Below are 24,649 nucleotides of genomic sequence, written 5' to 3' on the forward strand. Positions count from 1 at the left end.
GTGGTTCCAGGTCAGTCAACGCACTGGGCAGGGGAAGCCGGAGGGATGGTCAGGACAGGCCCTGCTCACGGGGTCCCAGTTTAACTCCCACCCGATATAGGAGCCTCTTAGGGGCCGGCCCGACTAGAACACTTGTGCGACGAGGAGCTCGGGTCCCTCGGGCAGCCGGTCCCTCCTGGGCCAGCTCCCACCTCCATAACGTTCTCCCTCCGTCGGGGCCGGCTCGACCCGGCCTGGGACGAGTCACGAGCCAGGGCGTCCCCTCAAGAGAAACTACCTTTCAGGCCCCGGCGGCCTCTCCTACGCCGGCAGCGCCCAAAAAGGGCCCAGGGCGGCCGGGTAACCCTGCGTCTCTGAACGGACCGCGACGCTGGAGCGCCATCTTGCGTCCGTTCCTCTGGCCACCAGATGACAGCCCGGAAACCACATTTCCCATTGTGCCTAGCGCGTCCGCGCAGGCGCAAAGAGCTTTTTTTTTCCGTTTCCAGGGCAACCTAGCCCTCCTCGGTCCAGGTGGCTAGACCCTGCGGAGGGTCGAGCCGTTGCTCCCCGTCAGGTGTCCCGGCGCCAGGACCGGGTCTACAGACTGTTGAGGGGGCAAAGTAGGAGCCTGAGGAGAGGAGGCCAGGCGACCCTGCCTCCCTCCGAGGCCAGCGCTTCCGAATTCTGCTCGGCGTCCGGGCGTTCGCGCCCTCCTGGGGCCTCGGCCTTCTGAGGCGAAGGGGCCAGGGGAGGCCCGGGTTAGCGAGGCCATGTCCGGCTCTGGCCTGCGCGGCCCCGCTCGTTCCACGTCAGCGCTTTGTCACTCCCGGCCGAGGGCCTGCGCGCCGCCGACAAGTACTCCCGAGGCGCTGGCCGGTGAGTTGATGGTTGGCGCCCCAGGTGAAGGTGCTGGTAGCGCCGGGCAGGATAACGAGCGCTCCCAGGGTTGGATACGGCTCTGCCCGTGGTGGACCCGGGACCTGCGCTCAGCGCTCTGGGCTTCACTTCCTCCTCTGTAAAATGGAGTTTGGACTGGTACTCCTGTGCACCTTGCGATTCCGTTGCAGAAAAGCCCCTGGCTCTGTGTGACCTAAGGGACATGTCCCTTTATCTCTCTGAGCCCACGTTTCCTGTCTGTAAAGTAAGGAGGTTGAAGCAGATGATCCCTAAGGTCTCTTCTAGGGGATATGGGGTCATTGTCCCTCATTGCACACCAAGTGCAAAAAGAAAAAATGGGAACTGGATGGTTTGAGCAAGAATCTCAGCTCAAGATCTAGAGTCAGAGACACTTGGGTATGTGACTTTGGGCAAAGTGATTACATCTCTTGAGCCTCAGTTTCCTCATTTGCAAAGCTGGGGGTAATGATAGAACCACCTCAGGTTTTTGATGGTTAAATGGAGTAAGTTTTTAGCCTGCCCGTAATAAGCGCTATCCCAGTCCCAGCCATCAGTTCTGATATTTTCAAAAACATCCCTTAGCCACTGTGAGAACTTTTCTTAACTTTTGGAGTCTCGTCCTCTATTTAATTAATTTATTTAGGCTGCACCATGTCTTAGTTGTGGCATGCAGCATCTTTAGTTGTGGCATGCGGACTTCTTAGTTGTGACATGCAGGCAGGATCTAGTTCCCCGACCAGGGATAGAACCGGGGCCCCCTGCATTGGGAGCGCGGAGTCTTACCCACTGGACCACCAGGGAAGTCCCCACTTCCTCTGTTGATGGGCAAATCTGTCCTCCTAGGAAGGATGGTTTTATAGGCTGATTCTGATGGGGAAACCTGAGCCTGCTTACCCAAGGCTGGGTGCTCATGGCCAGGGTATCTCTTCCGTTCAGCTGTAGTCTGGGTTATATCACTACCACACAGCATTAGGAAGAGTGAAAAGCTGGACACCACGTAGTGCAGAAGATACTTTCCCTTGCATAAGATACACACAGGATGTGAGCACTTACATGTTATAGTGCAGAAACAGCTGACTATTGAATTATAATATTTACATAATATACCATTTACATAAGACTGGATATGTATACAGTTATAAGGGATACATAAGAATCCTATGTTACCTACATTGAGTTCAAGCTTTGTATTAATTGGGAAAATTCTAATAAGGAGTTTTTAATTAGTGATGAAAATGTATTATTTTTAAATCTGAGAACTCCCAATAGCTTCACAAACAAGACTTCACTCATCCAACCGGCATCTTTATGTGGAAGCCGTATTCCATGAGTATTATTTGAGCACCTGTTATGCATGTGGTATTTTGGGGGGGGGAGACTCCCAAGGATACAAAGATGTGTAAGATGATATTTGCCCTCAAGAAACATGGAGTCTAGTAGAGAAGATCAACTATGCATACAAAACACATATAAGTAGAAAGTGACATGTCTTGAGAGAGGTGCAGGTAACTGTGCTGTGAACATTCAGAGGCAGGAGACACCACTGCGAAGTGGCTATATGATGAGAGCCAAGGAGCAGACAGCATTTGTGCTGGGCTGTGAAGGATGTGGAGAATGTGGATATGCTAAGAAGTAGGGAAAAGATATTCTGGGCACCCTCCCCACAGCCCTGAGACATGAGGGAGAAATGTCTGTAGATACTGAGCTCTTAGAAGACAGGGACTGGGTTTTGGTCAGTGCTTTTATTCCCAGCTTGGCACATGGATGGCACACAGTAAGTAATAGTGAATGAACGGGAGCTGTGAGCTTCCTGCAGAGGGGAAGCGAGATGTGGTCTCTCTATTACCCTGAGGCCCTTTTATTAGGCTCACATGCTTCTTACAGCCACTTTTCCAGGGGAAGAATGTGAAGAGGCAGATGGTTATGGGGCAAGGGCCATATTGTTGGCATGTTTGGTGCAGGACCAGCCAACTGGGAGCAGAGTGAACAGGGTCTCGTGAATGGGTAGAAGGGTTTTGTGAGTCTCCTTGTCTGGAACTGAGCTGAACAGCTGCAGGGGGAGGAAAGTACAGCACAGGAGCATGAAGCAATCTTGAGGACCGATGATGGACACTCTTCTGGCTGTTGTGGCATTTGTGTCTGTTCTTGGCTCTTCTTTTTCAATGGCCCACTCTTCCCCCGAGACATTTCTCTCCCAGCTGTGACCCACCTGGGAGTGGGAAACTGTGTGCACCACAGCAACAGACTGCCGAGGCCTGCAGCTGCTGCAAGGGAATGAAGCTGGCTCGCAGCACCATCCTCAGGCTGACTTCGAGGCCCTGCCCTTCCACAGGCCTGCCTAGGGCTGAACTTGTGCCAGGAGCTAGCGCTGAAGCAGACCACTCAGAGCAGTTGTCCCATGACCTGGGGAGTGTTAGGAGCTGGGACGGAGCTGTTACTTGAGGAAGGCAGAGCAGAGAAGATTGAAGGGAGAGTGGCTTGAGGACAGGGCAAAGCGTCCCAAGTCCTGTTTAGACGTCCTCTGGGACCCTCTGTTGCTCACAGAGGGTGCAGTCATCCTCAGAACAAGGAAGCTGGGGAGAGGTTAAGTGAGTACAACGAAGGAAGGAATGGGACACAACTGACTGTCTATTTTGTCCCTAGATATGGGATGGTGCAGGACTTCTGGGGGCCACAATTGCTCCTTTTCCTGGAGATGTGACCCAAGGTGAGCTGTTACACCCTCTTCCTGGCAGCCTGTGCTCCCACCCCGGAATCCTGCGCTTCTTCTCTGTCCTGCCTCTCCAGTTTGCTTCTACTCCACTGGCTGCAGGTAAGTGCCTGCTGGGTGTGTCAGGACTCCTGTGTAGCGAAGTGCCCCGGGAAGCCTTAATTACTCCAGACCTGGTGCAGCTCAGGGCCTGTGGGGGAGGCCTACATCAGCCTACTTCAGGGGCGTGGTGATCCATTGCAATTTACAACAGCTGGAAAGTCTTATGTTGCGACTTGAACTTTCCCTTCTGAGAGATATGAATTTTTAGGTTTAGGTCAAAGAGCCAGTGGTGGCACTTAGACCAGTAATCTTTCCACTGCCTTGGCTGTCACTAAAGGTGCGCCATCTGCCTCCCAGTAAGGCTAACCTGCAGTTAAACCAGGACTTTCCTTCCTTCCCATTTCAGCCAGATTTCCCTGCCCATTTCCCTCAGTTTTCCAGCCCAGTTTTTCTGTCGCTGGACATATTTGACCAGAGCCTCTCACTCTCACGCCCTTGCTAGTCACTGACTTGTTTCCATGGCAGCAGGTCACACCAGAGCTGATACTTCTCCCCTTCCTCTGCCAGGTTTGCTCATTCCCAGGCAGACGCCCTGGAGAGCTGGCACACTTTAGGGGATTCTGTATCTGGGCTTGAGGACCAAGAATACAAAAGCTGTTTTCCCAGTGGGTAGGGAGGCAAGTTGGCAAAGGCTGCCCAGTGGGATTCCCTGGCCTGGGTCGTGACACCACCCCCCAGCCCCCGGCACCCCTGATGGCAGATCAGTGAGCCTGGGAGGTAGAGCTGCGGAGGCAGGTGTGGCAGGGAGGGTCACCCAGAGCAAGCCCAGGCTAGCTCAAGACCCCACGTGCCAGCCTGACTCAGGCCGGACATAACCGTGGTGGCAGACGACAGGTTGGGTGAAGGAAGCTGCCCCTCCCTGGAGGCTGGGGCAAGGAGAAGGAGCTGATTATATGCACCCCATGTAATTGATCTTCATGCGGCCTGGGAAGGTGTGGAGCTGGGCAGCTGTGCCCAGGACAGCAGCCACCTGCCTCTGTGGGCCACGCTCTGCTGTGCAGCTCACCTCTTGGTTTGGTGGACTGACTCCAAGGCCTCTGACTTTCTCCACAGCTTCCACCCTCACTGGTGGCTCAGCTAGATGCCTCCTCCAGCCCTGTCGCCAGTCTGATTGTCTCCATGTCCTAAATGTTCCCGTGCTAGGCTGAGCTCTGCCTCATCAGAATGTCCACACTCCTGCCGACCTCGAGCTTTTATTTTCTACACAGAAATGGGAAACTGGGAGAGGAGGGCTGAGTGCCATGGGGATAGAGTAAGTGGTTTAGGGGCAACAAATGGAATTATCTGAGGATTGGTGGGATGACTGAGCTGGTAAGCAGAGACCCCCCTGCGCCAACCCCAGTACTGCTGGGTGTCCTGTATGGCAGGTGGGGCTGGATGGAGCAAGGCCTACTGGGTCTCCCTGCAGCCAGATATGCCGCAGGCGGTCCCTGCTGCCCCCAGCACCACCCTGTGCTGGCCTCTCCCTCAGCCCCGCTCTGTCATCTCTTCCATCTCTCCCTCCACCCCTGGCCCACCCACACCTGAACTGCTTAGAAGTGCCGGTCTTGGCCTGCATGCTGCAGGACTGGTGCAGATACTTGATTCCTCTCCTCTTACTGAGGAAAAAGGACTCTGAAAAGAGGGGAAGTTAGGGCAAGAAGACCGAACTACATGAGGGCTAAGATGCTGGGGATCTTCAGGGGAGATGCTGAAGAGACACTGCCAGAGAAGGACTCAGGGTACCAGTCAGCCCTAAGGGCCTGCTGGTCCCGGGCATGGGTTGTGGGGCCAGGTGAGGTGGGTCCAGTGGAGAATTCTGGTTCTGATTGGACCCTGTCTGACAGCCTGAGGGCCTGTGAAGGATCCATTTGACAGGAAGGCAGGGATAAAACCAAACCTACTCCTTTTTCTTATAGTTCATGTCTTTGAGCCTTGAGCTGCAAACTAGCCTCTCCTGCTGACTTTCCAATTTCCTGTGTTCTCCGACACCCGGGTATAAACCTCAGGGTGATAACCCGCACTTTCCACGTTTACTCAGTTATCAGATTCTGAAGGTCCTTCATAAAACAGTTGCCTTTTATTCCCACTTCCTCCACCTAGCCCAAGTCCCTGCTCCCATGCCTAGACTACTGTAATAGCCTCCTAGCTGTGATGCCCTTTGGTCTGTCCAGGGCATCATGACTAGATTAATCCTGCAGAAGAATTGTTACCACCATGTTTATTGCCTTCCGTGGTGCTCTCTGTTGCTAGCCAGGAACAGTACAGCCTCTCTGTTCTTTAGCTCAGGACCTTTCCCAGTTTGGCACACAGCCTACCTACCTTTCTGGCTTTATCTTCCAGAACGTCCTAGCATGCACCTTTGACTCAAATCAAACTAGATTACTCAGTGTTTCTTGAAAGCACTTTTTCTTCCTCTTAACCTTTGCTCCTGCTTTTCTCTCTATCTGGAAGGGTCCTCTCTCACATTCATTTACTCATTTTAAAATATTTATTGAGCACCTTCTTTGTATTTTGAACATCTTCAGACTTACAGAAAAGTTGAAAGAGTAGTACAATGAACATGTATCTAGATTCACCAGTTGTTAACCTTTTGCCACATTTCTTTCTCTTTTTCCCTAGATCCACTAAAAATAAGTTGCAGGCATTAAGACACTTCACCCCTAAATATTTTGGCCCATATCTCCTAAAAATGAGGACATTTTCTCACGTAACCACAATATCCTTTTTAAAAATTTGTGGTAAAATATACATAACGTGAAATTTACTATTTTAACCATTTTAAGTATACAGTTGCGTTGCATAGAGCTGATTCACTTTGTTATACAGCAGAAACTTAACACAACGTTGTAAAGCAATTATACTCCGATAAAGATGTTAAAAAAAAACACATGTATACAACTGTGGCATTAAGTACATTCACAGTGTTATGCAACCATCACCACTATCCACTTCCAGAACTTTTTCATCATCCTGAAAAGAAACTGTACCCAGTAAATATCCCATCCTCCCCTGGTAACCTCTGTTCTACTTTCTGTCTCTATGAAGTTGCCTGTTCTAGGTAGTTCATGTAAGTGGAATCATGCAATATTTGTCCTTTTGTGTCTGGCTTATTTCATTTAGCATAATGTCTTCAAGGTTCACCCATGTTGTAGCATTGTCAGAATTTCATTCCTTTTAAAGGTTGAATAATATTCTGTTGTATGTATATATCACATTTTGTTTAGCTACTCATCTGTTGATGGACACTTGGGTTGTTTCCACCTTTTGGCTGTTGTGAACAATGCTTCTAGGAGCACGGGTGTGCAAGTATCTGTTTGAGTCCCTGCTTTCAATTCTTTCAGGTGTATACCTAGAAGTGGAATTGCTTGGTCATATGCTAAGTCTATGTTTAACTTTATGAGGAACTGGCAAACTATTTTCCATGGCGACCAAGAAATTTCACAGTGCAGTATTATTATCTAGACTAATTAGACCATAATTACATTTCTCTACATATCCCTAAAATCTAGACTAGTCCTCTTGCCTTTTTGTTTTTCATGACATTGATACTTTTGAAGAATCCAAGCTAGTTTTCTGGTAAAATATCTCAGTTGGAATTTCTTTGAATGTTTCCTCACAATTAGATTCAGGTTAAACCTTTTTGCAAGAATACTACATAAGGGACACGCTCTCTCTTGCGTTGTTTCAATCATTTAATATTGCTTTATCTCATTAGTGTTGATGCTGAACCACTAAAACACCTTACATATAGGGGTACAATGATAGGAAGAAAAGGGGGATAGAAGATAATGGAATCACACCTTTAAATTGCTGACAAAGGGAGAGTTTCAGTCCAGAATTCTATAGCCAATGAAAATATCCTTCAAAATGAAAGAGAAATAAAGACTTTTTCAGAAAAATGAAAGATAAGAGAATTTATTGCCAGCAGACTTGCACTGTGAGAAATGCTAAATGAAGTTATTTAGGCTGAAAGGAAATTTGGAAACTTGGATCTATAGGAAGGAAGAGCCACAGAATTGATAATTCTGGGTAATTATAAAACCATGGCTTTTTTCTTCTCTTAATTTCCATAAAAGACAAATGACTGTTTACAGCGAAAGTAATATAATTGTAAGATGCAGTTTATGACATACGTAGGAATAAAATATATGATAATAGTACAAAATATGGGAGAGTAGATTATATTATAGTTTTTTCTTTTGTGAAATGTGGAGTTCAATTACACTGTGAGAAATTAGTGATACATATTTATAATTTCTAGAGCATTAAAAATAATAAAAAGATATAGCTAAAATGCAAAGAGATGAAACAAAGTATAATATTAATTATATTAAATATTGAATTATAATGTGTGACAATTATATCTATATTAATAATTAATACTATTACATTTATAATATTAATATAAATATTTTCAGTTCCTCAAAAGAAGTCAGGAAAAGAACTGAGGAACAAAAGAACATATAGGGCAGACCTTCCCTGGTGGCACAGTGGTTAAGAATCCGCCTGCCAATGCAGGGCACATGGATTCGATCCCTGGTCTGGGAAGATCCCACATGCCGTGGAGCAACTAAGCCCGTGCTCCACAACTACTGAGCCTATGCTCTACAGCCCACGAGCCACAACTACTGAGCCCGCGTGCCACAACTACTGAAGCCCACGCGCCTAGAGCCTGTGCTCCGCAACGAGAGAAGCCACTGCAATGAGAAGCCCGCGCACCGCAACAAAGAGTAGCCCCCACTCGCGGCAACTAGAGAAAGCCCGCGTGCAGCAACAAAGAACCAATGCAGCCAAAAGTAAATAAATAAATTAATTTAAAAAATATAATAATAAAGAACATATGGGGCAAATAGAAAACAAATAGCAAGATGATAGACTTTGTTATGGGTTGAATTGTGTCCCCCACCAAAGCATATATTGAAATCCTGCACCTCTGAATGTGACTTATTTGGAGACAGGTCTTGTTTTTTTTGTCTTTAAAAATTTATTTTATTTTATTTTTTTGGAGATAGAATCTTTGTTGTTGTTGTTTTTTTTAGCTTCATTAAAGATAAGCTCCTTTATTTCATACAGATATACAGATACATATACATATAGATAGATATATAATCTTTTTTCTGATTTTATTTTCTTTTTATTGAAGTATAGTTGATTTACAATGTTGTGCCAATCTCTGCTGTTATAACAATTTTTTTAATACTAATTACATCTTTATTTTAATAAACGCTGTCCTTGGTTATTATATCCTACTTTTCCAAGGAGATAGAGTCTTTACAGAAGTATTATGTTAAAATGAGGTCATTAGGGTAGACCCTAATCCAATATAACTGGTGTCCTTATAAGAAGAGGAAATTGGGACACAGACGTGTACAGAGAGAAAATGATGTGAAGGCACAGGGAGAAGATGGTTGTCTGCAAGCCAAAGATTGAGGCCTGGAATAGATCCTTTCCTCATAGCCCTCAGAAGGAACCAACCCTGCCAACACCATAATCTCAGACTTCTTCCTTCCAGAACTATGAGTAAATAAATTTCTGTTGTTTAAGCCACCCAGTCCATGGTACTTTGTTATGGCAGCCCTTGTAAACTAACACAGACTTAAACCCAACTGTATTAATAATTCCATTAAATAGAAATGCTCCAATTAAAAAGCAGAGCTTGTCAGAATAAAAAGTCAAAACCCAACTGTAGTTGACCCTTGGACAATGCAGGGGTAAGGGGCACCAACCTTCCCTGCAGTGGAAAATGTGAGTATAACTTTACAGCTGGCCCTCCCTATCCACAGTTCTGCATCAACGGATTCAACCAACTGATGATCGTTTAGTACTGTAGTACATATTTATTGAAAAAAAATCCGTGTATAAATGGACCTGCAGTTCAAACCTGTGTTGTTCAACCTGTATATATCTAAAAGAGGTATAATTTTAACATATAGACACAATGTAAAAGGATGAAAAAAGATATTCTATGCACATAGAAAGCTGGTATGGCTATATTAATATTGGACAAAGAAATGTCACGACAAGGAGAATTAGCAGAGAAAAAGAGAGACATTTCATAATCAAAAAAGGGTCGATTGAGGAAGGAAGATATAATCCTAAATGTATATGCACCCAATAACAGAGCTACAGAAAATGAAATAAAAGCTGACAGAACTGACAAACCTCTTAGGTAGCCTCATCCACCAGAGGGCAGACAGCAGAAGCAAGAAGAACTACAATTCTGCAGCCTGTGGAAGGAAAACCACATTCACAGAAAAACAGACAAAATGAAAAGGCAGAGGACTTTGTACCAGATGAAGGAACAAGATAAAACCCCAGAAAAACAACTAAATGAAGTAGAGATAGGCAACCTTCCAGAAAAAGAATTCAGAATAATGATAGTGAAGATGATCCAGGACCTCGGAAAAAGAATGGAGGCAAAGATCGAGAAGATGCAAGAAATGTTTAACAAAGACCTAGAAGAATTAAAGAACAAACACCTGAAGAATCAAAGAACAAACAAACAGAGATGAACAATACAATAACTGAGATGAAATGAAAAATACACTAGAAGGAATCAATAGCAGAATAACTGAGGCAGAAGAATGGATAAGTGACCTGGAAGACAGAATGGTGGAATTCACTGCTGTGGAACAGAATAAAGAAAAAAGAATGAAAAGAATGAAGACAGCCTAAGAGACCTCTGGGACAACATTAAATGCAACAACATTCACATTATAGGGGTCCCAGAAGGAGAAGAGAGACAGAAAGCACCCGAGAAAATATTTGAAGAGATTATAGTCGAAAATTTCCCGAACGTGGGAAAGGAAATAGCCACCCAAGTCCAAGAAGAGCAGAGAGTCCCAGGCAGGATAAACCCAAGGAGAAACATGCCAAGACACATAGTAATCAAACTGACAAAAATTAAAGACAAAGAAAAATTATTGAAAGCAACAAGGGAAAAATGACAAATAACATACAAGGGAACTCCCATAAGGTTAACAGCTGGTTTCTCAGCAGAAACTCTACAAGCCAGAAGGGAGTGGCATGATATAATTAAAGTGATGAAAGGGAAGAAACTACAACCAAGATTACTCTACCCGGCAAGGATCTCATTCAGATTCGATGGAGAAATCAAAAGCTTTACAGACAATCAGGGCTTCCCTGGTGGTGCAGTGGTTGAGAGTCCACCTGCCGATGCAGGGGACATGGGTTCGTGCCCTCGTCCGGGAGTATCCCACATGCTGCAGAGTGTCTGGGCCCACGAACCATGGCCGCTGAGCCTGCGTGTCCGGAGCCTGTGCTCCACAATGGGAGAGAGGCCACAACAGTGAGAGGCCCGCGTACCGCAAAAAAAAAAAAAAAAAGAAGAAGAAGAAAAAGACCTACAAAAACAAACCCATAACAATTAAGATAAAGGTAATAGGAACATATATATCGATAATTTCCTTAAACGTGAATGGATTAAATACTCCAACCAAAAGACACAGTCTCGCTGAATGGATACAAAAACAAGACCCATGTATATGCTGTCTACCAGAGACCCACTTCAGACCTAGGGACACATACAGACTGAAAGTGAGGGGATGGAAAAAGATATTCTGTGCAAAAGGTAATCAAAAGAAAACTGGAGTAACAATACTCATATCAGATAAAATAGACTTTAAAATAAAGAATGTTACAAGAGACAAGGAAGGACACTACATAATAAACAAGGGATCAATCCAAGAAGAAGATACAACATTATAAATATATATGCACCCAACATAGGAACACCTCAATACATAAGGCAACTGCTAACAGCTATAAAAGAGGAAATCGACAGTAACACAATAATACTGGGGGACTTCAACACCTCACTTACACCAATGGACAGATCATCCAGGCAGAAAATTAATAAGGAAACACAAGCTTTAAATGACACAATAGACCAGATAGATTTAATTGCTATTTATAAGACATTCCATCCAAAAACAGAAGATTACACTTTCTTCTCAAGTGCACACAGAACATTCTCCAGGATAGATCACATCCTGGGTCACAAATCAAGCCTCAGTGAATTTAAGAAAATTGAAATCATATCAAGCATCTTTTCCAACCACAACACCATGAGATTAGAAATCAATTACAGGGAAAAAAAACGTAAAAAACATAAACACATGGAGGCTAAACAATACGTTACTAAATAACCAAGAGATCACTGAAGAAATCAAAGAGGAAATCAAAAAATACCTAGAGACAAATGACAACAAAAACATGATGATCCAAAACCTATGGGATGCAGCAAAAGCTGTTCTAAGAGGGAAGTTTATAGCAATACAAGCCTACCTCAAGAAACAAGAAAAATCTCAAATAAACAATCTAACATTACACCTAAAGGAACTAGAGAAAGAAGAACAAAAAAAACCCCAAAGTTAGTAGAAGGAAAGAAATCATAAAGATCAGAGCAGAAATAAATGAAATAGAAACAAAGAAAACAATAGCAAAGATCAATGAAACTAAAAGATGGTTCTTTGAGAAGATAAACAAAATTGATAAACCTTTAGCCAGACTCATCAAGAAGAAGAGGGAGAGGGCTCAAATCAATAAAATTAGAAATGGAAAAGGAGAAGTTACAATGGACACCACAGAAATACAAAGCATCCTAAGAGACTACTACAAGCAACTCTATGCCAATAAAATGGACAACCTGGAAGAAATGGACAAATTCTTAGAAAGGTATAACCTTCCAAGACTGAACCAGGAAGAAATAGAAAATATGAACAGACGAATCACAAGTAATGAAATTGAAACTGTGATTAAAAATCTTCCAACAAACAAAAGTCCAGGACCAGATGGCTTCACAGGTGAATTCTATCAAACATTTAGAGAAGAGCTAACACCCATCCTTCTCAAACTCTTCCAAAAAATTGCAGAGGAAGGAACACTCCAAACTCATTCTATGAAGCCACCATCACCCTGATACCAAAACAAGACAAAGGTAGTACAAAAAAAGAAAATTACAGACCAATATCACTGATGAATATAGATGCACAAATCCTCAACAAAATACTAGCAAACAGAATCCAAAAACACATTAAAAGGATCATACACCACAATCAAGTGGGATTTATCCCAGGGATGCAAGGATTCTTCAATATATGCAAATCAATCAGTGTGATACACCATATTAACAAATTGAAGAATAAAAACGATACCATCATCTCCATAGATGCAGAGAAAGCTTTTGACAAAATTCAACACCCATTTATGATAAAAATCTCTCCAGAGAGTGAGCATAGAGGGAACTTACCTCAACATAATAAAGGCCATATGTGACAAACCCACAGCAAACATCATTCTCAATGGTGAAAAACTGAAAGCATTTCCTCTAAGATCAGGAATAGGGCAAGGATGTCCACTCTCGCCACTATTATTCAACTTGGTTTTGGAAGTCCTAGCCACGGCAATCAGAAAAGAAAAAGAAATAAAAGGAATACAAATTGCAAAAGAAGAAGTAAAACTGTCACCGTTTGCAGATGACATGATACTATACCTAGAGAATCCTAAAGATGCCACCAGAAAAACTACTAGAACTAATCAATGAATCTGGTAAAGTTGCAGGATACAAAATTAATGCATAGAAATCTCTATCATTCCTATATACTAACAACGAAAGATCGGAAAGAGAAATTAAGGAAACAATCCCATTCACCCTTGCAACAAAAAGAATAAAATACCTAGGAATAAACCTACCTAAGGAGGCAAAAGACCTGTACTCAGAAAACTATAAGACACTGATGAAAGAAATCAAAGATGACACAAACAGATGGAGAGATATACCATGTTCTTGGATTGGAAGAATCAATATTGTGAAAATGACTATACTACCCAAAGCAATCTACAGATTCAGTGCAACCCCTATCAAATTACCAGTGGCATTTTTTACAGAACTAGAACAAAAAATCTTAAAATTTGTATGGAGACACAAAAGACCCCGAATAGCCAAAGCAGTCTTGAGGGAAAAAAAAGGAGCTGAAGGAATCAGACTCCCTGACTTCAGACTATACTACGAAGTACAGTAATCAAGACAATATGGTACTGGCACAAAAACAGAAATATAGATCAATGGAACAGGATAGAAAGCCCAGAGATAAACCCATGCACCTATGGTCAACTAATCTATGACAAAGGAGGCAAGGGTATACAATGGAGAAAAGACAGTCTCTTCAATAAGTGGTGCTGGGAAAACTGGGCAGCTACATGTAAAAGAATGAAATTAGAACACTCCCTAACATCATACACAAAAATAAACTCAAAATGGATTAGAGACCTAAATGTAAAACCAGACACTATAAAACACTTAGAGGAAAACATAGGAAGAACACTCCTTGACATAAATCACAGCAAGATCTTTTTAGATCCACCTCCTAGAGAAAAGGAAATAAAAACAAAAATAAACAAATGGGACCTAATGAAACTTCAAAGCGTTTGCAAAGCAAAGGAAACCACAAACAAGACGAAAAGACAACGGTCAGAATGGGAGAAAATATTTGCAAACGGATCAACGGATAAAGAATTAATCTCCAAAATATATAAACAGCTCATGCAGCTCAATATTAAAAAAATAAACAATCCAATCAAAAAATGGGCAGAAGGGCTTTCCGGGTGGTGCAGTGGTTAGGAATCCACCTGCCAATGCAGGGGACACGGGTTCAAGCCCTGGTCCAGGAAGATCCCTCATGCCGTGGAGTAACTAAGCCCGTGTGCCACAACTACCAAGCCTGCATGCCACAACTACTGAAGCCTGCGTGCCTAGAGCCCGTGCTCCACAACAAGAGAAGCCACCGCAATGAGAAGCCTGTGCACCGCAACAAAGAGTAGCCCCCGCTCACCACAACTAGAGAAAGCCCTCACACAGCAACAAAGACCCAACGCAGCCAAAAATAATAAATAAATAAATAAATTTACTAAAAAAAAAAAAAATGGGCAGAAGACCTAAATAGACATTTCTCCAAAGAAGACATACAGATGGCCAAGAAGCACATGAAAAGCTGCTCAACATCATTAATTACTAGAGAAATGCAAATCAAAACTACAATGAGGTATCACCTCACACAGATTAGAATGGACATCATCAGAAAATCTACAAACAACAAATGCTGGAGAGGGTGTGGAGAAAAGGGAACCCTCTTGCATTGTTGGTGGGAATGTAAATTGATACAGCCACTATGGAGAACAGTATGGAGGTTCCTTAAAAAACTAAAAATAGAATTACCATATGACCCAGCAATCCCACTACTGGGCATATACCCAAAGAAAACCATAATTCAAAAAGACACATGCACCCCAATGTTCATTGCAGCACTGTTTACAATAGCCAGGTCATGGAAGCAACCTAAATGCCCATCGACAGATGAATGGATAAAGAAGATGTGGTACATACATACAATGGAGTATTACTCAGCCATAAAAAGGAACGAAATTGGGTCATTTGTAGAGACGTGGGTAGATCTAGAGACTGTCATACAGAGTGAGGTAAGTCAGAAAGAGAAAAACAAATATCGTATATTAACGCGTATATGTGGAACCTAGAAAATGGTACAGATGAACCGGTTTGCAGGGCAGAAATAGAGACACAGATGTAGAGAACAAACGTATGGACACCAAGGGGGGAAAGCGGCAGGGGGTGGGGGATGGTGGGATGAATTTGGAGATTGGGATTGACATGTATACACTGATGTGTATAAAATGGATGACTAATAAGAACCTGCTGTATAAAAAATAAATAAAATACAATAAAAAGCTGACAGAACTAAAGGGAAAAAACAGACAAATGCACACTTACAGTCAGAGATTTGAAAACTCCTCTACTGATAATTGGTAGAATATCTAGGCAAAAAAGCGATAAGATTTAGAAAATCAGAAGAATACAATCAACCAACTTGATATAATTGACATTAAAAAACTCCACCCCATAATTGCAGAACTTTTTTTTTTCAAGTACACATGTAATATTCACTAAGCTAGATTATATCCTGGGCCATAAGATAAATCTCAATAAATTTCAAAAGATTAAAATCTCATAGAATATGCTCTCTAATCACCATGGAATTAAATTAGAAAAAATATATATCTGGAAAATCCACAGATGGTTAGAAATTAAAGAATGTATTTCTATATAACTAATGAGTCAAAGAAGAAAACAAATGAAATTAGAAAATATATTTTAAGCTGAACAACAATGAAAGCACAGAATATCAAAATTTGTGTAGTGCAGCTAAAGAAGTACTTAGAGAGGGACTTCCCTGGTGGCACAGAGGTTAAGAATCTGCCTGCCTGGTGGCGCAGTGGTTGAGGGTCTGCCTGCCGATGCAGGGGACACGAGTTCGTGCCCCGGTCTGGGAAGATCACACATGCCGCGGAGCGGCTGGGCCCGTGAGCCATGGTCGCTGAGCCTGTGCGTCCGGAGCCTGTGCTCTGCAACGGAAGAGGCCACAACAGTGAGAGGCCCGCATACCGCAAAAAAAAAAAAAAAAAAGAATCCACCTGCCAATGCAGGGGACACGGGTTCGAGCCCTGGTCTGGGAAGATCCCACATGCCATGGAGCAGCTAAGCCCATGCACCACAACTACTTAGCCTGTGCTCTAGAGCCCCTGTGCCACAACTACTGAAGCCCGCGTGCCTAGAGCCCATGCTCTGCAACAAGAGAAGACAACGCAATGAGAAGCCCGCACACTGCAACGAAGAGTAGCCCCTGCTCTCCGCAGCTAGAGAAAGCCCGCGCACAGCAACAAAGACCCAACACAGCCAAAAATAAATAAATAAAAATTTTAAAAAGTACTTAGAGGAAAATATAACTTTAAATGCCTATATCAGAAAAAAAAGACAAAGGTTTAAAATCAATATTCTACATTTCTACCTTAAGAAGCCAGAAAAAGGGACTTCCCTGGTGGTACAGTGGTTAAGAATCCACCTACTAAAGCAGAGGACATGGGTTCGAGCCCTGGTCCAGGAAGTTCCCACATGCTGCGGAGCAACTAAGCCCGTGTGCCACAACTACTGAGCCTGCGCTCTACAGCCTGCGAGCCACAACTACTGAGCCTGCGAGCCACAACTACTGAAGTCTGCGCGCCTAGAGCCCGTGCTCCACAACAAGAGCAGCCACTGCAATGAGAAGCCCGCACACTGCAATGAAGAGTAGCCCCTGCTTGCCACAACTAGAGAAAGTTCGCATGCAGCAACGAAGACCCAACGCAGCCAAAATAGATATATTTTTTTTAAAAAGCGCCAGAAAAAGTTTGGTGGTGTCTCAAAAAGTTAAACAGAATTACCATATGATCCATCAATCCTACTCCTAAATATATACCCCACATATGTTCATATAAAAAGTTGTACATGGATGTTCATAGCAATGTTAGTCATATAGCCAAAAAGTAGAAACAACTCAAATGTCCACCAACTAATGAATGGATAAACAAGATGTGATATATCCACACAATGGAATACTATTCAGCCATAAAAAGGAATGAAGTAATTACAGCATGTATGATTCTTGAAAACCTTATGCTAAATGAAAGAAGCCAGACACAAAAGTCCACGTATTGTGTGATTCCATTTACATGAAATATTCAGAATAGGCAAATCCATGGAGACAGAAAGTAGACTAGTGGTTGGCGGGGAGAACTGGGACTGACTGATAATAGGGTAATGGGAAAGTTCTGGAATTAGATGGTGGCAGTGATTGCACAACATAGTGAATATACTAAAAACCATTGAATTGTACACTTTTAAGTGGTGGATTTTATGTTATGTGAATACTATCTCAAAAATAAATTAGTAAAAGACCAAGTTAAAGCCAAAGGAAGGAAGAGATAGTGAAGAGCAGAAATTAATGCTCTTCACTAATGCTTTTGTATAGAAAATATACAAAGAACAGAGAAAGTTAGCAAAGCCAAAAGTTGGTTCTTTGAAAATATTAATAAATTGATAAACCCCTAGTAAGACTGATTAAGGAAAAGAAGAAGGAAGATACAAATTACCAATTATCAGGGGCAAAAGGGTGAAAATTAATTCAAAATAGATCTTAGACCTAAAGTAAAAACTAAAACAATAAAACATCTAGAAAAAAGCATAGGAGAAGATATTTATTACTTTGGGGTAAGTAAATATTTCTTAGGATATAAAAAGCACTAATCATAAAAGAAAAAATTGATAAATTTCATCAAATTAAAAACTTTGGTTCAAAAAAAAAAAAAACTTTGGTTCTTCAAACAACGCTATTAAGAAAATGAAAAAGCAAGCTGCAAACTGGGAGAAAATATTCACAATACATATATTTAACAAAAGTCATGTATCCAGAATATATAAACAACTTTTACCACTCAATAATAAGAAGCCAAATAACCTGATGTTAAAATGGACAAAATATTTGAAAAGACACTTCACCAAAGGAAATATACAAATGGCAAATAAATCCATGAAAGATGCTCAACATTAGGAAAATGCAAATTAAAACCACAATGGATGGCTAGTGGGAAGCTGCTGCATAGCACCAGGGAGATCAGCTCGGTGCTTTGTGATGACCTAGAGGGATGGGATTGGGAGGGTGGGAGGGAGGCTCAAGAGAGAGGGGATATAGGGATATATGTATACATATAGCTGATTCACTTTGTTGTACAGCAGAAACTAACACAATATTGTAAAGCATTTATACTCCAATAAAGATGTGGAAAAAAAACCCCACAATGACGTACCACTTTACACTCATTAAACGGTTAGAATTCAAAAGACTAACAATAACAAGTGCTGGTAGGATATGGGGCAACAAAAACTTTCATGCATTGCTGATGGGAATGTAAAAGGGTAGAACCACTTTGATGATAGCATAGTTGTCAATCCTCAATAAAATGATCTTTAAATAATCAAAAAAAAGAAAAAGTAGAACCACTTTGGAAAACAGATTAGCAGTTTCTTGTAAAATTGAATGTATATTATGTTACACCTTCCAGCAATTCGACTCCCTGGCATCTACACAAGAGAAATGAAACTAAATGCCTACACAAAGACTTGTACCTAAATATTCATAGCAGCTTGATTCATTAGAGTCCAAAACTAGAAATAACCCAGATGTTCATCCATTGATAAATGGATAACTACATTTTAGTATATTCATACAATGGAATATTACTCAGCAACAAAGATGAGTGAAGTGCTGATACACAACATGAATGGATCTCACAGACACTGTACTGAGTGAAATAAGTCAGATGTGCTGAATGGTGGCATTTGTATGAGTTCTAGAACAGGCAAAACAAATCTTTGATTATAGGAATCAAATTGCCTAGGATGGGAGAGGAGGGAGAGATTGGATGCAAAGGAGAGTGAGGGAACTTTCTGGGCTGATGGAAATGTTCTAGATCTTAATTGGGTTGGTAGTTACACTGGTGTATAACTATTATTTTGGTGGCATGGCCAGAATAAATAAATAAAATAAGATCTGTAGTTTTATTGTAGATAAATGATACTTCAAAAAGTTAATTTAAAAAGAAATCAGCATACTGATACCTCTAATTCAAATCCAGCACTTCAGGACTCTTCCTCACCTTCCGCCATTCCTTTTTTTTTTGGCCCCTCCTCGCGGCTTGTGGGATCTTAGTTCCCCGACCAGGGATCGAACCCGTGTCCCCTGCAGTGGAAGCGTGGGGTCCTAACCACTGGACCGCCAGGGAATTCCCCCCCATTCCATATTTTATCTCCCTTTTTTCACAGTGCAATCTCTGGTTCCCAACATTTATATGTTTATTCATTATTTTCTATTTTTAATACAAAAACAGCAAAACAGTTTTAGAATTAGTACACCAATACCATTATCAACAACAAACCTACTAAGTAAAGTTCAAGTTTTTTTGTGTGTGTGGTTCTTTTGTTCTTACGAAGTCCATGAACTGTGTTCAAAAGTTACTTGAATCCTTATATTCTTTTTCTGTGAGGTTATATTATTAATTTGACATACAGTTGGGTTGATTTGTTACCGTTTATATTCAATTTTAGGATTTTTGAAAATCTCTATGTGGTTCAAGAGCCGAAACTATATAAGAAAATATACTTGGAGAAATATCCTTCCTATCCTGTCTCATCCACTCCGTTCTTACCTACCCCCAACAGTAACCGTTTTATTCGTTTCTAGTTTATTCTTCCCAGTGTTCCCTTTTTGGAATATATATCTCATTTCCCCTTCTTTCTTACACAAAGGTAGTATACTACATACTTAACAATTTGTCCTGGTAATCACTCCATATCAGCTAATGGAAATCTTCCTCATTTTTAAAAATGGCTACACAGTATTCCCTTGGGCGGGTTTATTTAATCCGTGGACAAGAATTTAGGGTGTTTCCAATATTCTGCTTTTACAAATAATGCCACAGTGAATACACTTATGCATATGTTGTTTTATGTTTGTGGAAGTAAATTTTCAGGGTAAATTCCTAGCAGTGGGATTGCTGGGTCAAAAGTAAATGCTGTCATCTTATCAGTGTCACCAATTCCTCTCCATAGAGGCTGTGCCATTCTGTACTCCTGCATGTTTCCCCCAAGCCTTGCCAACAGAGTGTACTGTCCAAATGTTTTAGCATTTGCCAGTCTTATTTGGAGTGAAGTTGTGCAACTTTTCATGTATTTAAGGGTAGACTGGAAAAACTTTAAGGTTTGCGACCCAAGCCATATATTCCACATATTAGTCACAGTAACAGATGCCCCATCTGCATTTGTTAGATGAATAAATGAATGAACTGGTTGGACTTTTATACTGGACTCATCATGTTTGCACTCTTGTGAAACCTGTCCCTGTGACAAGTTGACTCTTGTCCCAGTGTAGGGCAGTGCCAGGGGCCTGGCAGAGGTCTAGTAAAAGAGGAGATGGGCCTTCTAGAGGGAATGAGTCCTGGACTTTCCCACTGCCAGGATTCCACCATACAGACAGGTAGAAGACCCTTTTCTCCCAGAGGAATATAGTAAAAAGAGTGCAGCATCATGAGTGCAGGGATATGCACAAAGCCATCGCGATGCACGATACAATAATCCAATACCCTAGTGGTATTGTTTCTATTATTTTTAATACTTGTTAAATAAGTGCATCAACATGGATGAGAGTTTTTTTCTTATTGATTGATTAAATAGGTAATATAGTTACATAGTTCAAAGTTCAAAAGTCTTATTCAATGAAAAATTTCCCCTCATTCCTATTTCCAAGCCACCAAGTTACCTTCCTCTCAAAGGCAACTGGTGGTATCAAGTTCTTGGGTGTCTTTTCAGAGATACTGTATGCATGAAACAAGTGAATACACACCTTTTAACCTAAGTTATAGCAGAGTGTGCACAGTGTTCTGTGAATCCTTTTTTACACGTAACTGTATATTTCACAGGTCATCCCATTCTGCACCAATACACAAAGAGCTTCCTCAAACTTTTCCACAGCACAGCATCCATCATTTACTACAACTTACATTCTGGTTGCCTCACTGAGAGACATGTAGGCTATTTATAGTCTTTGCTATTACAAACAGTGCTATAATGTTATTTTATACATACAAGAGTATCTGTAGGATACATTTCTACATAGGAACTGAAAGGGATATGTGTATTTGTAATTTTGGTAAATAATGCCCAATTGGTGTCTTTGGGATTGTACCAGTTTACACGCCAGTATTGTGGGAGGTAATGTAGGATCCTGGGCGGCCATGCTCTTGAGAGCATGTAGAAAAGTTGGCTGGATTCTCCTCCACACTCTGGATAGGATGACTGTCTCCACTCTCATGTGAGAGGACCTCAGATAAACGCTCAGCAGGCTGGCCCAGTGGCGGCACAGGCTTCAAAATAGGAATGGAACAGGATCCTGCTTCTGAAGTTGACAGACAGCCTTGATGCCTTCCTTGACGAGAAGGCTCTAGGAAAAGATGGCTCCTGCCATCAAGGCCACACAACCCCCAGAAGTGACTTAGATGGAGATCAGATTTCACTGGAGTTTAGGCCTGACCTTCATAACTGGTACATAAATGGTTCTCACAGGCTGGACAGGACCAACCAATCAAACAGTAGGTGTGAGTGAAGTGGGAAGGTTCTTTCAGCTTTGAGTGCTTACTATGTAGCGATCCCTGTGCTAGTTACACTGGTGACAAGGATAAAATACCCTCCAGCAGTGGAGACAATGAAATGTATTGTTGCAGCAATGTGACATGCTATAATAAAATATAACCAGGTTATCACAGGATGCAGAGGAGGAGAGCTGCAAGGAGAGAACAGCATGCAATCCAGGTGGGACTCGCAGGACAGGAGCCATTGGAACCTCTTGGTGAAGTGAGGGAGGCTTCCACCCCATAGGAGGTCTCTAGGAAATGCCTCTTCCTTCAAGAGACAAAGGACTGAAGTAGGACTCAAGAATTACCAAGGACCTTGTCCACCTTGTGGAAGCCGCTACTCATCCTTAAATGCTGAGCTAAAGGGCCGTTTTCAGGAAGTCTGAGTTCCCTGAGTCCGTTTTACACCCGTCTTGTGGCAGTGTTTAAAATTCTCCTATACGTCTTTTCTGCCTCTCTCGTGCACTGCAGTAAGCTCTTGAAGCTTAGGGACCAGGGCTCTGTGTCTCTCTCGCGCACTGCAGTAAAGCTCTTGAAGCTTAGGGACCAGGGCTCTGATTTGCCTGTGCTGACTGGCACAAAGTTGTTTTCTAGATTAGGACTCAGGTGGATGGACTGGAGACCTACCTGCCGAGAAAACTAGCAATCATGTTGAGGATCCCCTAAGTCCTGGAGGTGGTGTTAACCCAAATTTGCTCAAGCTGGCACTGCTGTGGCTTCCATCTACTTCTAGAATTGTCTAATTCAGAAATGTCTTCCTTTCCCTGCATACTCGAGTTTCTTGGTAAATTAGCTCCTTAAGCCCTCACGCTATTAGTGAGTTTGTCAGAGTTTGAGGGTGGATAAGTGCTGCCACACCTGAGTCAATAAAGAATGAATCAGTGTGCCCCTCTTTGATGGGTGTGGCATGGTAGATACTACGACAGCTGAGATGCCAGTGAGAATTACAAAACAAGGACAGAGGGAAGCAGGAAATGTGGGGACCGAATTAGGGTGAGCCATCCTGTACCTTTCCACCTCCTCCTAATGAGATCTTCCTTGACGTCTCGGCACCATCACACCAGCCACTACCACTTGTGAAGCTCTCGGGAGCCTCCCGAACACTACGTCGACTCTCCTGCCACTCTGACACTCTCCCCTCTTCTTTGCTGGCCTTCTTCCACCTTCTTCTAGAGAGAATTTTCCCAAGTGCCATCTTTGGTCCTATCTTTGCACCCTCTCCCTGTCTCCCTCTCCTCTCTCAGAGAACTCGTCCATGGTCATGGGCTCAAATGTCAGCTCCTGGCAGGTGATTCCCCTCTGTCCCCTGGATTCCACACCCTTCTCTGACCTTGCTGCTGGACTTGACCTCTGGGTTTCCATTGCCTACTAGATGTTTCCATTTGGATGTCCTGTCGTCATCTCAAACTAAACATGCCTGAGATCAAGCCTGTCTTCCCCTCCCAGTTTCCATTTTGTTCTGCCCATGGCACCAGCATTCTCTCACCCACCCGAGCTCAAAACCTGAGTCATAGTGGCCGGCTCCTCCCCATATCCTTCCTTCCCAAACGCAGGTCTTGCCAGCTTCCTTTGCAGCCTCTCGTATAGCTAGCTCTTTGTCCTTTGCATTGTCTGCTAATCTAGGTCTCAGCACCCATGTTTTGAATATTTTATAGCTTCCTACTTGGCCCTCCTGCCTGCAGTTTCTTCCCCGTCTAGTCTGGTCAGACAGATTCTCCAGAATGATTATTTTTATCCTGTCCCTCTCCTGCTCAAAAACCTTCAGGCACTCTCATCACCACCGATGAGTCCAGACTCCTTTGTCTCAGGCTCAAGAACCTGTGTTTGTTCCGCCACCTCACTAGTGTTATGCCACATGACATGAGTGCAGGCTCTGGAGCGGGACTCTGGGATCAAATCCTGTTTATTCTCCTCAGTCACATGCTGTGTGATCCTGGGCAAGTACTTAACCTTTCTGTGCCTGAATTTCCTCTCTAAATTGCTTTATAAAATGTTTATAATAATTTCTAGGATTGCTGTGAGGAAAAAAGGCACTTAGGACAGTGCTGGATACACAGCAAGCACCGAAACGCCAGCTTTGGGCTGCGCTGGTTTTTGTAGAGCAAGTGCTGCAGTCTGCACACATCTCCCCTGGGTACACACACCCACCTCTCCTCACCGCCTTTGCTCAACCCAGTCCCTCAGTCTAGAATGTTTTTCTCTGTCTGCTGACTCTTACTCACCCTTCAAGGGCCGCTGACCTATTTCCTCCCAACACACGCTTGTTTGGTGCTTTCTGCAGTGCAGCTCAGCCTCGGCTGGGTGGTAGTGGGCGTGTCGCGGTATATGAAACCAGCCATAGGCCACACAGGACCACATCTTCCTGGGGTTCATTTTACTTGGTAAGTAAGTTCAGCCATTTTTACGTTACAGCAACTACCCCACACACATCATGGAGCAGAATGCAAAATTGGCCAAAGAGAAAACACACAACTACTAAGAATGTTCAGAGTGGCCCTGGTGGCGAGTGTGCATTCATTCTGCAGTGGAAAGTTCTGAGAAGCAGGGGCCTGGTGGGTTGAGAGGCCAGGCGTGATGAGGTAAGGCGGGGGCCATGCCGACGTGGCAGTCCTGTGCTCAGGGCCCTTGCAGTGAGGGTCCCTTTAACACTCTCTCCTTCCTGAGAACTCCATGTCTATACCTTCCTACTTGCCCCAAGGTAGCACTTGTAGTACATTTTTTTTTTTTTTTTGTGGTACGCGGGCCTCTCACCGCTGCGGCCTCTCCCGTTGCGGAGCACAGGCTCCGGACGGGCAGGCTCAGTGGCCATGGCTCACGGGCCCAGCCACTCCACGGCATGTGGGATCTTCCTGGACCGGGGCATGAACCTGTGTCCCCTGCATC

The 24,649-nt window shown here is 43.1% G+C and overlaps 1 long non-coding RNA gene across 1 annotated transcript in view; it reads left to right on the top strand.

The window, feature by feature from the left end:
* Positions 1-530: 530 nt before the first annotated feature.
* Positions 531-24,649, top strand: part of LOC132430339 (uncharacterized) — a 42,008-nt gene continuing 17,889 nt past the window's right edge. The window contains exons 1-2 of the long non-coding RNA XR_011246580.1: positions 531-858; positions 3,523-3,691. This is a non-coding gene — a long non-coding RNA (uncharacterized lncRNA). The remainder of the gene's footprint in view (positions 859-3,522; positions 3,692-24,649) is intronic.

The sequence above is a fragment of the Delphinus delphis genome, chromosome 8 (genome assembly GCF_949987515.2).
Source record: "Delphinus delphis chromosome 8, mDelDel1.2, whole genome shotgun sequence".
In the NCBI taxonomy this organism is placed as follows: Eukaryota; Metazoa; Chordata; class Mammalia; order Artiodactyla; family Delphinidae; genus Delphinus; species Delphinus delphis.